Raw genomic sequence first — 14385 nt, forward strand, 5'->3', positions numbered from 1 at the left:
AATACTTCAATAGAAACAAGAGATTTCCAAGTGTAGTGATTTTAAAAATAAAGAAAAATGTGATCAATTGAAACTCACACTTAAATAACTTATATACTTAACATATCCAGTTGACTACACTGACACCTTCCCTGGTAATAACCAAAAAATAAAACCAACTAATACACATATTTCTTTCATCCGTGCATGACATAGTAGGGAAAGAAACAATTACTCTGGAAAGAAAACTAGCAATAACTGTATCATCGCCTTGATGCGAGAAATCCTTTCAGACACTTTGGCCCTGAGCAGTGAAGAAAAACAGAAGTTGATTTTCTTCTGGGATTTTTGCAACCACGCCCCAGCCCTGAAGGAAGTTTATAGCTCAACAGAAACTACTTCAACCCAAAGAGCTGCAAGACACTAGTTTAAAATTCTAAGTCATGGTTCTATTGTGATTGTGGAAACCTCTTGAAGAAGCAAAAAGAAACTTTTTTTAGGAGGAGTTTTTACCTGAGGTCAAATAATTCAAGTAATTTCCATATATAAATGCCCACAAAAATGCACATTTCACATTAAAATAGAAAATACACAAAGTGATGCTATCATTAGTAATTACAAAAGTTAATGCGGGGGGCACCTTGGTGGCTCAGTGGGTTCAGGGCTCAACTCTTGATTTTGGTGCAGGTCATGATCTCAGAGTCCTGACATGGAGCCCCACATAGGACTCCCTACTCAGCAGCCGGAGGGGGGGGGGCGGTCAGCTTCTCTCCTCCCTCTGCCCCTCCCCCTGGCTCAGGAGCTCATGCTCACTCTCTCTCTCTCTCAAATAAATAAATCTTTAAAAATTAATACAAGAATAAGCCTCAAAATCATTAAATTATGGTATGATAAAAATAGCACTTCAGATATTTTAATAGGTTCCTAGAAATACAGCAAAGGCATACAAATTTGAACAAGGAAAATTTCAAATTCTTTCAAATAGAAAAAGGCTGGGGCGGGGGGGGGGGGCGAGTGTTTCTGTGTGCCACTACTGGCTCCTTGTTTGGGGAAAGAAAAGGGACAGAGAAATGGGGACTGATGAATTGCTGTGATGGTTAATTTTATGTGTTCACTTGGCCAGTCCACGGTACCCACATATTTGATCAAATACCAGTCTAGATGTTGCTGTGAAGGTATTTTTACATGAGATTCACATGTAATCTGATTATCCTCCATATGTGCCTGGACCTCGTCCAACCATTTGAAGTCTATAGAGAAAAAGACTGAGGGACCCCAAGGAAGAGCCGGTCATGTCTCCACAGGACTTCTGACCTCCAGCTGTGGCATCAACTCTTCCCTGAGTTTCTGGCCTGTCTGACCCGTAAGTTTGGACTTGCCAATCCCCAAAATCATAAAAACCAATTTCTTAATATAAATCTCTCCCTCCTCCCTGGCTCCACATCTCCTTGTCCACTCCCGTCTCTCCCCCTGCATGCCTACAGAGTGACCACCCTGACAGCTCAAACGCTACCTCTAATACGACTGTTTATGTAAGGGACTGTCCTATTCACCTTACCCTGAAAAACTAAGAATTCAGAGAAGCTCAGCTTATCAGCCTACTTTCTACTCATTTAGAAAACATCAAAAGTTAAAGGTAAATCAGCATCTTAAAGGCGGAAAGGACCCAACAAAAATTGACTCCCTGAACTTAACTTGAAGAAAACAGGAGAGCAGGCAAGATCATAAAACAAATAATAACCATACAACTGTAACAATGATGACAACACAACTGTCTGGTATAACTGTACACTTAGAACCCAGGTGATGTTGTAAAGAGACATGACGGTTCCTAAAGAGAAGTGCTGCTACGTAAATGACTTAATGAGGATTGGCTGAATGAATGGCTCTGTGTGCAAGGGGGTTGTGTGTGTGGGGGGTGTATGACTGTGTATGGGGGGTTGTGTGTGTGTGTGTGTGACTGTGGGGCATGTGCCTGGTTGTGTGTGGGTGTGGGTGTGTGGCTGTGGGGGGTGTGGCGATGTGTTGGAGTGTGAAGGGGGGCATGGGTGTGAAAGACAGACACACAGAGAAAAATAGGGCAGAGAAAGAGACAGTGAACGTGAGACAGAGACAGGGGAGATGTGCTGACAAATCACATGGAAGATCCTGAAAGCACTGATACCCTGGAGCATCAGCTGAATTAATGATTATGCCACAACCCAAAGTAAAAAGGAAATGAGGTAAGGATTTTAGTAAAATACTAATACTTTGAGAAACCTTAACTAGTGATTTGACGTTGCAACTGCTTCACAGCTAAAATTCTTACTGAATTTGAAATGTTCTTTGTTATTGTTGTCCTGATTCCAGTGTGATTCAGGGACTAGAGCAGGATTAAATGGCTTTACTCTGCCATCACTTGATTAGAAATTACGGACTGAAGATTCCATTCCCCTAATATATTAACATTATACAAATATTGATCTTACTCTATTCCATCAGTCTTTCTTTGTGTATCAGTATCACCATTTTGAAACCTATGATGCATTGTTTCACTTTTGCAGTTTGTCTTATTCTTTTTTTATTTTTTTAATTTTAATTTTAATTTAGTTCTTTTTTTTTTTTTTTAGTTTGTCTTAATCTTATTTTTTTTTTTTGCAAAAAGTCTCTGATTATGCTCATACTGTACCCGAAGATGAATTTTAGGATTCTTTTCACTACTCCACAAAACAGCCCTGCCTGCTGGGACATGGATGCAGAGTGACCGAATTGTTGCCATATCTATTTTTCTTTGAGGGGATGCCTAATAATTTCCATCTCTGGCTCAATTTAAGTGAAGATAATTCTGAATTTTTTCTTATACTTTTCAGGTTCACTTGAAGTAATTGGCCTTTGTCCTTTAAGTGTGTTTTTTAAAAGGCCACCCATTAGTTCATGAGTTAGTAAGTGTCACATGTTTGGCCTCTGTCTGGCCCTGTAGCTTTTCTGTCTTGCTTCTTTACAAATTAAGTACTCTGCTCTCTAACTTGGTAATTCTGTGTTTGCCTCTCTGTTTTGTATTCTGCGGCAGGCTTGTGTTGGGAAAGTGTTACTATAATTTGCTCCTTTTGATAAAACTAACTTTCTTGTTGATGTTTAAGCTGAAAAAGCTTTCCTTTGCCGTGCCGAAGCAGAAATGCTTTTATCTTCATGTATGGCATCACTGAGCATCTCCTCTGACTGCAAGAGTTCAGAGATGTGCTTTATCATTTATCATTTCATACTCACCACTGAGAATCAGATTTATTTCCAATGACATTGACAGTAAACGAAAGGTAGCAAGGCCATGCAGTTTTAGGGTCATACTCCTCTGAACATTGATTTGGACAATTTCCTCTTGAGGCATACAGTTGGGTATTAGTGTTATGTTCATGTTACGTTTACCGTTCTTTTTTTTTTTTAATTGAAGTTCGATTTGAACTTGTTCTTTCATTCCTACAAGCGTTCATTAATTAGCTATAACCTTCCAGGTGTTAGATCATTGCAAAAGATGGAAACATTTAGAAACTGTGGTTCTTATTCTGAAACAGCTCAGTCTATTATGATAATAGACAAATAAACCAGAATTTTAGAGCGTTGGGTAAACATTATGATATGTACTATGAAAGCAGGTAACATGGGAAGAGGTTGCATGGGGGAAAGGACCAAACTCTGATTAGTGTGTGTTCGGGGGAAGCATGCTTTCGAATACTGTGACTGAACCAAATCTTGCAGGATGAGAAATTAGTCAGCCAGTGCATGGGTAAAAGGCATTCCTACAGTGAAGATCACATGCATTTGGAAACAAATGGGAGGAAGCAGAATCCATTCAGATTTTCAGTGCATTTCTCTAAGACTTAAGTACATGGTATAAGGTAAATGAAGTAAGAACTGTGGCCGGTGAAGAAAATAGATCATAGAGTTACAAGCAAAACAGTTTACAAAATAAACTATATAACCTTTATGTAAAGGTTGCCATAAAGGACAAACGAGTGAAATACTTTTTACATTACAGTGGTTGGAATAAAAATTGGGATTGAGTGGGTTCTAGAAAGCAGGGTATTCAAATATATGGACACCAATCTATGGAAACAGTGTGAACTTCAAACAGCCAGTCAGGAAGTGCCCAGGTGGCTCAGTAGGCTAAGCATCTGCCTTCAGCTCAGGTCATGACCCTGGGGTCCTGCGATCAAACCCCACATGCGGTTCCCTACTCAGTGGGAGACCTGCTTCTCCCTCTCCCTCTGCACTCCCCCTGCTTGTGCTCTCTCACACTCTCTGTCTCTCAAATAAATAAATAAAATCTTTTTTTTTTTTTTTTTTTTTTTTTAGCAAAACAAAAAACAAACAGCCAGTCAGGAGCAGTATGCAAAAATTACAACGAGGCAGGCTGCCCCAAGAAAGAAGACTTCTGGTCTGCCAATAGACAAACGCTCAAGTAAAAGCCAAAAAGAGGGAACTGAAAAAGCTGGATAAGATAGTGGCAGACCAGGGAAACACCTCAGCCCCCTCACAAGTAAAAGGCCTCAATGGATCCCACTGCCCTTTAATTCATGAATAAAATTAAAATAAAAATTCCTAAGAACTAAAACCATGGCTTGTTGATGATTGGGACTTAACTACCAGGCAGCAACAGATCTTTTATCTTCCTGCCAAGAAGAATATGGATCCCATGCCCTGCAAATTACCAGAAATCTCAAGAAACACAGATAATAAGGAGTAATGCAGTTAATGAGGTTGTGGCACATATAAAGAAATATTTCAGAGAACTTTTGGGCACTCAAATACTCTACAACCTTGAGAGACCACAGGACACGGAGATCCTTGCAGATCATCCAGATGTACCCCTGACCCAGGTGTATGGAGCACCACATCTACTGAGATTATTTTTACGAATTGGAGCAATGTTGGCCTACACAACTCTGGATGAGAAAAGCGTTGTGTTATTACTGAATTACCCTCATGATTTCCTAAAATACCTGGCACAGAATTCTGCAACCCAGTTTAGTGCCAGAGATTATGAAGTGGCTCTTCTTGTGTACCATCGGGAGGCTGTGTGAGGTGACGCCCTGACACTTCCTTTGTTTGGATCTCTGAATACACATTTTTGTTCTTAGTCCTTCTCTTGGACAAATGATGTACTTTCAAAATGTTAGTGTATAACAACTGATGTTTGTTTTCTGCTTGATTTTAAACAGAGAAAATAAGAAGGATTATAGCTCCAAAAACAAAACAAAACAAAACAAAATAAACTATACACATGATTTCTTGATTCCAGAAAAACTAAAAGCACTTCAATGGCCATTTATGACGTATTGACACTTAAATAATCTTGGGAAGATTATGTATAAAAAGAGGTTACAAAACCTGCCTAAGAGTAGAAAGTAGAAAAATATTTACTTCATTAACAGATTTAAGGAAAGTGATCTCTGGAGTCAACTGTTTACACCGATCCTTCTGACTTCCTTCTCATGGGAATTTTAAATCTGTCACTCTCCCATTTCAGTCAAGCAAGACTATCGGTGATGTCATTCCTCAGGCTATCACTCTCTGCCTTCATAACCCGAAATTCAAGCTGCCTTTTAAGGACCAGTCCAGGACTTACTTGACACAAATCCTTCACTGAGTCTCAGAGCCATCTGTTTCTGTTCAGATCTGAAGTCTTATATCAGCCACTTCCTGTGACAGGGTTTTATTCATTTCTAGAAATCTTAACTTAAGCTTTGTTATAACTTGTTTGTTTTAAGGATTTATTTATTCAATTATTTATTTGAGAGAGAGAGAGAGAGAGAGAGCAAACAGAGGGAGAGGGTGAAGCAGACTCTCCGCTGAGCAGGGAGCCCAATGTGGAACTCAATCACAGGTCTCTGGGATCATAACCTGAGCCAAAGGCAGATGCTTAACCAAGTCACTCAGGCAACTCTGTTACAGCTTCTTTTGATTTCTTAAAAATGTTTTATCTATCTAACTTATCTTTGAACACCTTCAAGCTGCCTTCAGGATATGCCTTGTTCTGCTAGCACATCTGACTATGCAGGGAACCTAAGATTGATTTTGTAGTATTAGAGGTTATGATACCAAGTGATATTGTGAAGGAAGACCACAAACAAGACTGCAACACTTGCCCTGTCGTACCACCTTCATCCAGGAAATGAAGTGATGTACACACTCGGTACTTTCAAACTTGGAAATATGTAACGGGTTGCCACTAGTCTTTTTTTTTTTTAACCACTTTATTGATGTATGATTGACATAAACAGTTGTACACATTTAATGTATACAACTTGATGAGTTTGCACATAAGTATACAACCGTAAAACCCACACCACAGTCTATGCCATAAACATATCCACCACCTCCAAAAGTTTCCTCCTGCTGTATGCTTTATTACTTTTTTGTGATAAGAACACTTGAGATCTGTCTCTGAACAAATTTTCAAGTATACAATGCAGTAGCATTGCCTACAGGCTCTATGCTGCCCAGCAGACCTCTAGGGCTTACACATCTTACATAACTGGCACTTTTATAAACTTTGATTGATACCTCTTCACTTCCTTCTCCCTCAAGCCCCTGGAAACCATGATTCGTACTCTCTGCCTCTATAGATTTAACTATTATAGATAACTCCTATTAATGATATCATGTCGTATTTTTCCTCCTATGTGCGACTCGTTTCCCTTAATGTACTGTTCTCCAGGTTTATCTATGTTGTAACAAGGGGCTGGATTTCCTTCTTTTTTAAGGCTGAATCATATTCCATTGTAAATGTATACCAGATTTTCTTTATCCACCTAATCACTGATGGATATTTAGGTTGCTTCCATGCATGGGCTGTTATAAATATTGCAGCAACCAACATGACAGCACATATATCTTGATGGGAAAATTCAATATTGCAGTTTTCTAAGTTTTCCAAAATGAATTTGACACAACTGCTGTTAGAAGTTCAATCGTTTCCTTCCAAAATTTATGTTGAAGTTCTCACTACCCTGCCCCTCCCAGACCTCGGAATGTGATTTCATTTGGAGGTAGGGTATTTAAAGAGGTATTAAGGTAAAGTGAGGCCATAGGGGCTGGCTCTCATCCAATATGACTGGTTTTCTGAGGAAATTAGGACACAGACACATACAGTGAGAAGACCATAAGAAGATAGAGAGAGATGATGGCCACCTATAAGCCAAGTAGAAAGACCTCAGAAGAAACCAACCCTGCCAACACCTTGATCCTAGACTTCTAGCTCCCAGGACTGTGAGAAAATAAATTTCTGTTAGTTAAACCAGCAGTCTCTGGTCCTTTGTTATGGCAACTCTAGAAAACTAATACAACTGCCTTCAAAACTCCAAAATTCTAAAACTTATTTCTAATATTTGTCAGGAAAAATAATATGGTAATCATCTGTTTAGTATATTATTGGTAGAATGCATTATACAAACTGCTTCACATGTAGCATATCCTAAAATTCTCAAAGTGACTGTATGAAATAGATTATTATTGTTATTATTATTATTATTAACATTTCTAGGCTCCAGGTAGATTAGGGAATAGCTGTAGATCACAAAGTAAAATTACAGAATTTAATGCCATCAGGCCTCTGCTTCAACTAATCACACTTTATACCAGAACTACCTAATTTCTGGAGAAGTGGAGGAAATTGATAATTTTGAATGAAGTCAATAGTCAAAATTGTTTTTTCAACAAGATGATTGAGGATGAGCATATCCTTCCAGATCAAGAAATACTATCAAGCTACATTATATGAAGTAGTTTTGTAACATGTTTTAGAAGTGGACAAATACCCAAATGAAATAGGCTATGATGTAGTGGTAAGTGATGTCTCCATATACAGAAATTTAAAATCTAAAATGCATTTAAAATACACAAGGAGAAATTAGGCATTCAAACAACTCTGGGGAAACTCCTAGGTCTGTAGGAAAAAATCCAAAAAGTTAAGCAGATATCAAAAATAAACTTAATTTTGTGTGGTTAGAACTAAATCCAAAGTGCAATTATCCCTCATCCAAACAGATGTATCAGGCATTCTTGAAAGCTACAAAACCCCTTGTCCCCTTTCTTTGATATAATTTCAGTTCCTCTCACCCCTTGGTCACTCCACTAATAACACATTCTGTTCTCTTAATTTTGCTTGCAACACATCTTACTCAGAAGAGAATACACCACCCGTTATGACTTTGCCAGTTCTGAATAGAGCAGAATATTATTGCAGTTGTTCCAGACAGTTTAGTTCTTGTAATGAACTTATGATAACATTAAATTTTTGTTGACAGCCATATCACACCAGTGAATCATACTGATTAACCCACAATTTGAAGTCTGCTCCATGTGAATTACCTGTAATCAAGTTTCCTCCAGCCATGCTTTACTGAGCCAGTGACCTCATCAAAGGAGAGAAAGAACATTGTCTCATAGGAATGTAAACTATTGAAATAATGTTACTACTTAGAAATCAGCTATTCTTTTCCTAAGTAATTTAATAAACTGTCTCTCAACAATTTAATATTTGTCTTACATCAATTTGAAGCTACAAAGTCTAGTAGCTTTGTAAAAAAAGTCTAGAGGTTTGTAAAATTTAATTTGCTCATATATTTTTCAAAATAAGAGGACATTTCCTTTTCTCATTGTCTTAGTACTTTATCCATTACTCACTATTCTTTAAAGATCTTTAATTGTGATTTGATAAAAATATTTTGCAACTGTCTCTATCAATAACATCTGAGGCATTTCAGTTATGTTTATTAATACTATACATATATAAATCTTGAATACTAAACATATACATGTACATATACATATAATGCATATATAGAGAAATGATGAATTTTCTTTGTGACGTTTATAATTCATTTTATACACCATCTTATATATCATTCATCACCAAAACTAAAATCAGCTTCACTGAGAGGCTTATAAAAGACATAAAATTGTGAACATGAAATAAACCAACTTATGGGATTTTAGAGGTGAAAATGGATGAATTGTCCAGAGTTATCCTTGTACACATGAACTCCTCGGGGTTTCCATCTTTTACCTTTCAGGAAAAAAAAAAAAAAAAAGAAAACACATCTGAACAGTTTTGGAGAATTCCTCAAAGGTTTTTGAGGACAAAGGGATTTCAATAGAGATCAATAGCTACAAGTTAGATATTTAAGTAATTGGGCATACACTGTCAGAAAAGAATAAATGTAATTCCTAAGTCACATTCTTTAAATTGCCCATGAAGATAAGAAAGTTTAGAGTAGAGGCTGTAATGGGAATTGCCTTATTTTCTGAGAGCAGCTGGCGATTTGTTCTGACATATAATATGGCAGATCAATTCATGAGGTGTTTGTGTTAGAGAAGAGTGCACTCAAAATACTTCTGTAGAAACAGAAGCTATGAATCATAATGAATTCTAAAGTCTTAGTAGAAATTTTTTTCTTAGAAAAATAGGAGAAATGATTCTATTCATAGGACATAAGTAAATATCTTAAAAGACATGCCGTTTAAGTATCATAGCAATAAATAGCCAATACGGTACTATTCACTTAAATGTTGCTTAATATTCTATAAAGATTAGACTATTTTCTCAAAAACTATATATACTATAATCCTTACTTAAAGACTCATAGGTGTAAAGTACAGAAGTATTTCGGAACGGAGGCAGCAGTAAATTCATCGAGCCAAATGGTTTAGAGAACTTAAATTATTTGACACCTAAAAATTTAAATAAATAAATAAATAAATAAATAAATAAATATTTGACAACTATATATACATGTGTATATATGTGTATTTATTTACATATGCATACAGTTCTGTCTGTGTATGTATATGCATGTAATTGGGTTGCCATTGTTTTAATTTGCCTTTTGGAAAATTATAAATTAATTTTAAAAACCCAAAACCAAAAAAAATAAAAAATAAAAAAAATAAAAACCCAAAACCTACTATTATAGTATCTTCATAAAAAGAAAAAGTATATTCAACACTACAGTTGGGAATAACAGACTCTCAGATAAAAAAAGGAGGGTTATACCAAATCGAATAAAAATGTATTTTTCCTAATTTAGCTGAATATAATTCTTTAAGAACACTCATTTGGTTCAAGCCAACATTTATTTATTAATTACTGCAGTGTAAAATTATTAATATATTTTCACAAAGACACACAGTTGGATGGTGACAGACACTAACCTGATCCCAAATAACATACCCTATTCAATGCATCAAATTTCTGGAAAATCTATACCCTAGATTCCCCACTTCTATTGTAATATACATATTATTCTTTGTCTAGTATACAGATTAAAGCCCAAATATCAATTATGTAAACATAAGAAAAAAATGTAATATATAAAAAATTAGCATCCTGAGTCTCTCTCTCTCTCTCTCTCTCTTTTTTTTTTTTTTAAAGATTTTACTTATTTATTCATGAGAGACACAGAGAGAGAGAGAGAGGCAGAGACACAGGCAGAGGGAGAAGCAGGCTCCATGCAGGGAGCCGGACATGGGACTCCATCCTGGGTCTCCCGGATCATGCCCAGGGCTGAAGGCGGTGCTAAACCGCTGAGCCACCCGGGCTGCCCCTGAGTCTCTTTAATAGAGTTTAGCAAACATTTCTCTAACAGGCCAAAGAGTAAATATCTCAGGTCTTATGGTACATATGATCTTATTACAACTACTCAACTCTGCTGTCATAGTGTGAAAACAACCATAGATAATATGTAAACAAATTAGCATAGTTGTGTTTCAATAAAATCTTATGGGAACTGAAATTTGAATGTCATAGAATTTTCATGTCATAAAATATTATTCTTCTTTTGATTTTTTCCAACTATTTAAAAATATAAAATGATCTTAGCCTATAGGCTGTACAAAAACAGGTAGCAGACTGGATTAGCTCAAGGGCATGGTTTTGCTGACCTCACAATATGCAATTATATGACTTAACTAGAATGACTTCTGCAAGAGCTTAATCTGCATAGAAGTGGATTAAAAAAGATGGCAATAGCACCAATACCAATTCTCCCCTTGACTTAACTTGAATATGCTAGAGATCCACTTTTCAGAAATTTATTTATGTGGAACATGTAAGTGAACAGTTGGTTCTCAAAGTGTGATATAAAAAATGGAGGTGTGCAACTGTGTGCACCTAGGAGCCCCTACAAACCAAATATTAGATCAGTTACCCTCTCTTCTTTGTGCCCAAGATTCAATTAACCTAAGCAGAATATATGGAGTGGACTTTATAAAAATTCAAATTATTCCATATAAACCCCTGCTTGAATGATCCTTCAGTGTGCTCTGGCCAGAGGAATATCTCTTATTGAGGCTCTATTAGAGCAGGGACACACTGTGCTCTGTACCAGTCCCTGCAGTACTCCCACATGGCCAGTTAAGGAGCTTAATGGAAAAGGCTACTTATCTGTACAAGCTCTGAGGGCAATCAATAGAACAGTGCTCCCTAGATTCCAGGGAGTTTCTACCTGCTAAACAAACACATTACAATGGCAGATTCATTTGCCATCTTCTTTAGACACCAGTAGGTAAAGATAGTATTTGTTTGCTTTATTGGTGGGACAAACAGCAGTATACCTGGTTAATTATGCCTCAGGTATATATGAAAACTCTTTCCTATTTCCCTCACTGTCTAAACGATAATCTTAAAGATTTGATTTTTGCTTAAGGATCCACTCTGAAATGACCTGTAGATGATTTAGTGCCATGTTCTGAACAGGATTACCTATATTTTTTTAAGATCAGCTGAAGAGCTGCACAGAGCATCAAGAGAAAACTTTTATTTTTTTATTTATTTTAAAAAGATTTTGCTTATTTATTCATGAGAGACAGAGAGAGAGAGAGAGAGAGGCAGAGACACAGGCAGAGGGAGAAGCCGGCTCCATGCAAGGAGCCCAATGTGGGACTCGAACCCAGGAATCCGGTATCATGCCCTGAGTCAAAGTCAGATGCTCAACCGCTGACCCCCTCAGGCGTCCCAAGAGAAAACTTTTAAATCTATAAAGAATCTGTGCAATATTTGGGTCACAGAAGAATCTGTGCAATATTTGGATCTCAGAAGATGGATGTTTTCTGTACTCAATGAAATAAAGGTTCTCCAATTATATCTGTCTCCAAACTAAAGGTTTTTGTTTGGTGGGTTTGGGGTGTTTTGTTTGTTTGTACACTTGCTTGCTTTTAGGATTGACTGGTTTTTGTAGACAATAATTATGATTTGTGCTAATATAGTTCAGCCTTTACATGAACTTCCTAAAACTGGTATCTTCCATGGATCCAAATGTTGAGAAACCTCCTCATTAAAGGCCTGTCTGCAACCTGCAACTTTGAGTATCCCTAACTATACAAAAAGACATCTGTCTTGTGATTTACGAGAGAGAAGGCTGACTGCATTAGAACACAATGACACGGTTCGTACAAGAGTCTGCTGCCATTTGTGTAACCTTCCATTCAGGAGCAAAGCATACATTTCCTGCTTGTATGAACTATCAGCAGCTGCCAAATTGCTCGAAGCTTCTGCCGATATGGTACTTGCTTTTTCCACGAACTCCATAAAAGAACACAGAGGGATCCACATGCCAAGAACTCTTGTTAATTCTTATTTGATCATGTCAAAGTTTATGAAAACCTTTCATTTTTTTATTTTTTTTTTTCTTGTGAAAACCTTTTATTGTCAACTTTGTTTGCTGATATTAAAGTTTACTCAAATCTTAATCCTGCAATTTTACTCCTTCTATATGAAGGAGAATACATTACTATTTGGCTATAATTCAGGAATTAAATATACCCAGGTCTGATTTTACTGACCTCTCTTGTTGGGTCCTAAATTAATATAGTTTGATGTGGCTCTTATCTTAAAAATGGCAAAGGCATTCTCTGCATGGGATACAGTGTAACCACTGAACTTCTAGTCACTGATGAAGTTTCTTTCCTAATGTTTAATCTGCTCAGATAACTAAACTGAGGACCTATGATTTGAGCTGGAACCCTGGAAAAAGTTCAAAGAGTAAAAACATTAATACAAACAGTAGATGTGCTTTGGGAGTTGTGCATGACTTGATGGTATTATGACCTCAATAGAGAAGACAGTTGAGAATGGTGAAAAAAATCAATGAAAAGTTTCTCAGAAACTTTTCAATATCCCAAAGAATTATCTGTAATTTAACTATGATACCATATAAGAGACCACTCCAGAGGCTAAGGACATGCTTCACCTAACTTGCTTGGAAAACAAGTGGCTTTTACCACTCAGGTATATTAAATGCTAATAAATTTAGAAAGATTTTGATCAATCATAAATTCTAATGATTTTTTCATGGCTTCTCAGGAGAGCCACAATTAATCCAATGGATCAAATTATTCTTTTATTGTCCTTAAGATAATGAAAGAGATCGTTTCTACATGTCTCACATGTAACCACAAAATCCTAGCATATACACAGGTAAAAAAAAAAATGATTCAGAGCTTCTTCCTCAAAGTTTTCTGAAGCAAATTAATCTCACACAACTACACATCTTTAAACTATGAATATGCATTAGTTTGCTTGTAAAGTTTCTGGTTGGATAGATTTTCACTGATAGAGGAGTATAGTTGGCAAAGTATAGTCTGTGTTCCCGACACAGAAATAGCTTACTAAGTTATTCTCCTAACCCAGAAATTTTTTTCGTGTTCCTATCACCATGAGTCATTAAGAAATTCAGAATCAGTAAACATAGTGCTCAATTTCATCAAAAACATAAGAAATCTTTGCTCTACCTTGACCTAAAATGCTGCCTCTAGCATTAAGGGCCAGGAAATAGTCTCAGAGTGCAAACTCACTTTCCCTCTATGAGATCATAGAATATGTAAGATTTAAAGAATTCCAACAATAACTGACTCTACAATGTTACACATAGATCTAGCTAAATATTTTCAAGGACTCACTTGGTAGACTCATAATTAGGTCTAGCAAATACAAGCGACCTTTCCAAAGGAGATACCTTCCCAGGTTCGCATGATCTCCAACATGGTAACTGGATCTACCAGAAGAGACAGTAATGTACAAATGCTTTATCTTTGCCTGAAGGCAAGTTTTCAAATTCTTCTGATCACAGCTACAACAGTCAAGATTAAAGACATAGTAGAGGCATGCCACCAGTCTCCATACCAGCGGAGTTCCACACATGAATGGCCTCAAACTAAGACTAATTTAAAAGCCTCTAGAAACCTATGACTCTAGACTCAAATAGTGTTCCCAAAAAGATAACTACTGAAACGACAGCTTCTGTCCAATACTAGGGAACAAGGCATACTGGAAGAATTTTCTTAATTCTTTTCTCTTCATAATTATTTTTTTCTGTATTCCTTTGCTGGTTTAGCTGAAATACCTTGAGGTCATTGTTTTTATTTATGATAGTT

At 36.7% G+C, this 14385-nt stretch overlaps 1 pseudogene; it reads left to right on the forward strand.

Annotated features, from left to right (window-relative positions):
• The first annotated feature begins 1800 nt into the window (after positions 1-1800).
• LOC112665015 (mortality factor 4-like protein 1) lies at positions 1801-5036 on the forward strand (annotated as a pseudogene).
• Positions 5037-14385: the final 9349 nt, after the last annotated feature.

Source organism: Canis lupus, chromosome 17 (assembly GCF_003254725.2).
Source record: "Canis lupus dingo isolate Sandy chromosome 17, ASM325472v2, whole genome shotgun sequence".
Classification (NCBI taxonomy): Eukaryota; Metazoa; Chordata; class Mammalia; order Carnivora; family Canidae; genus Canis; species Canis lupus.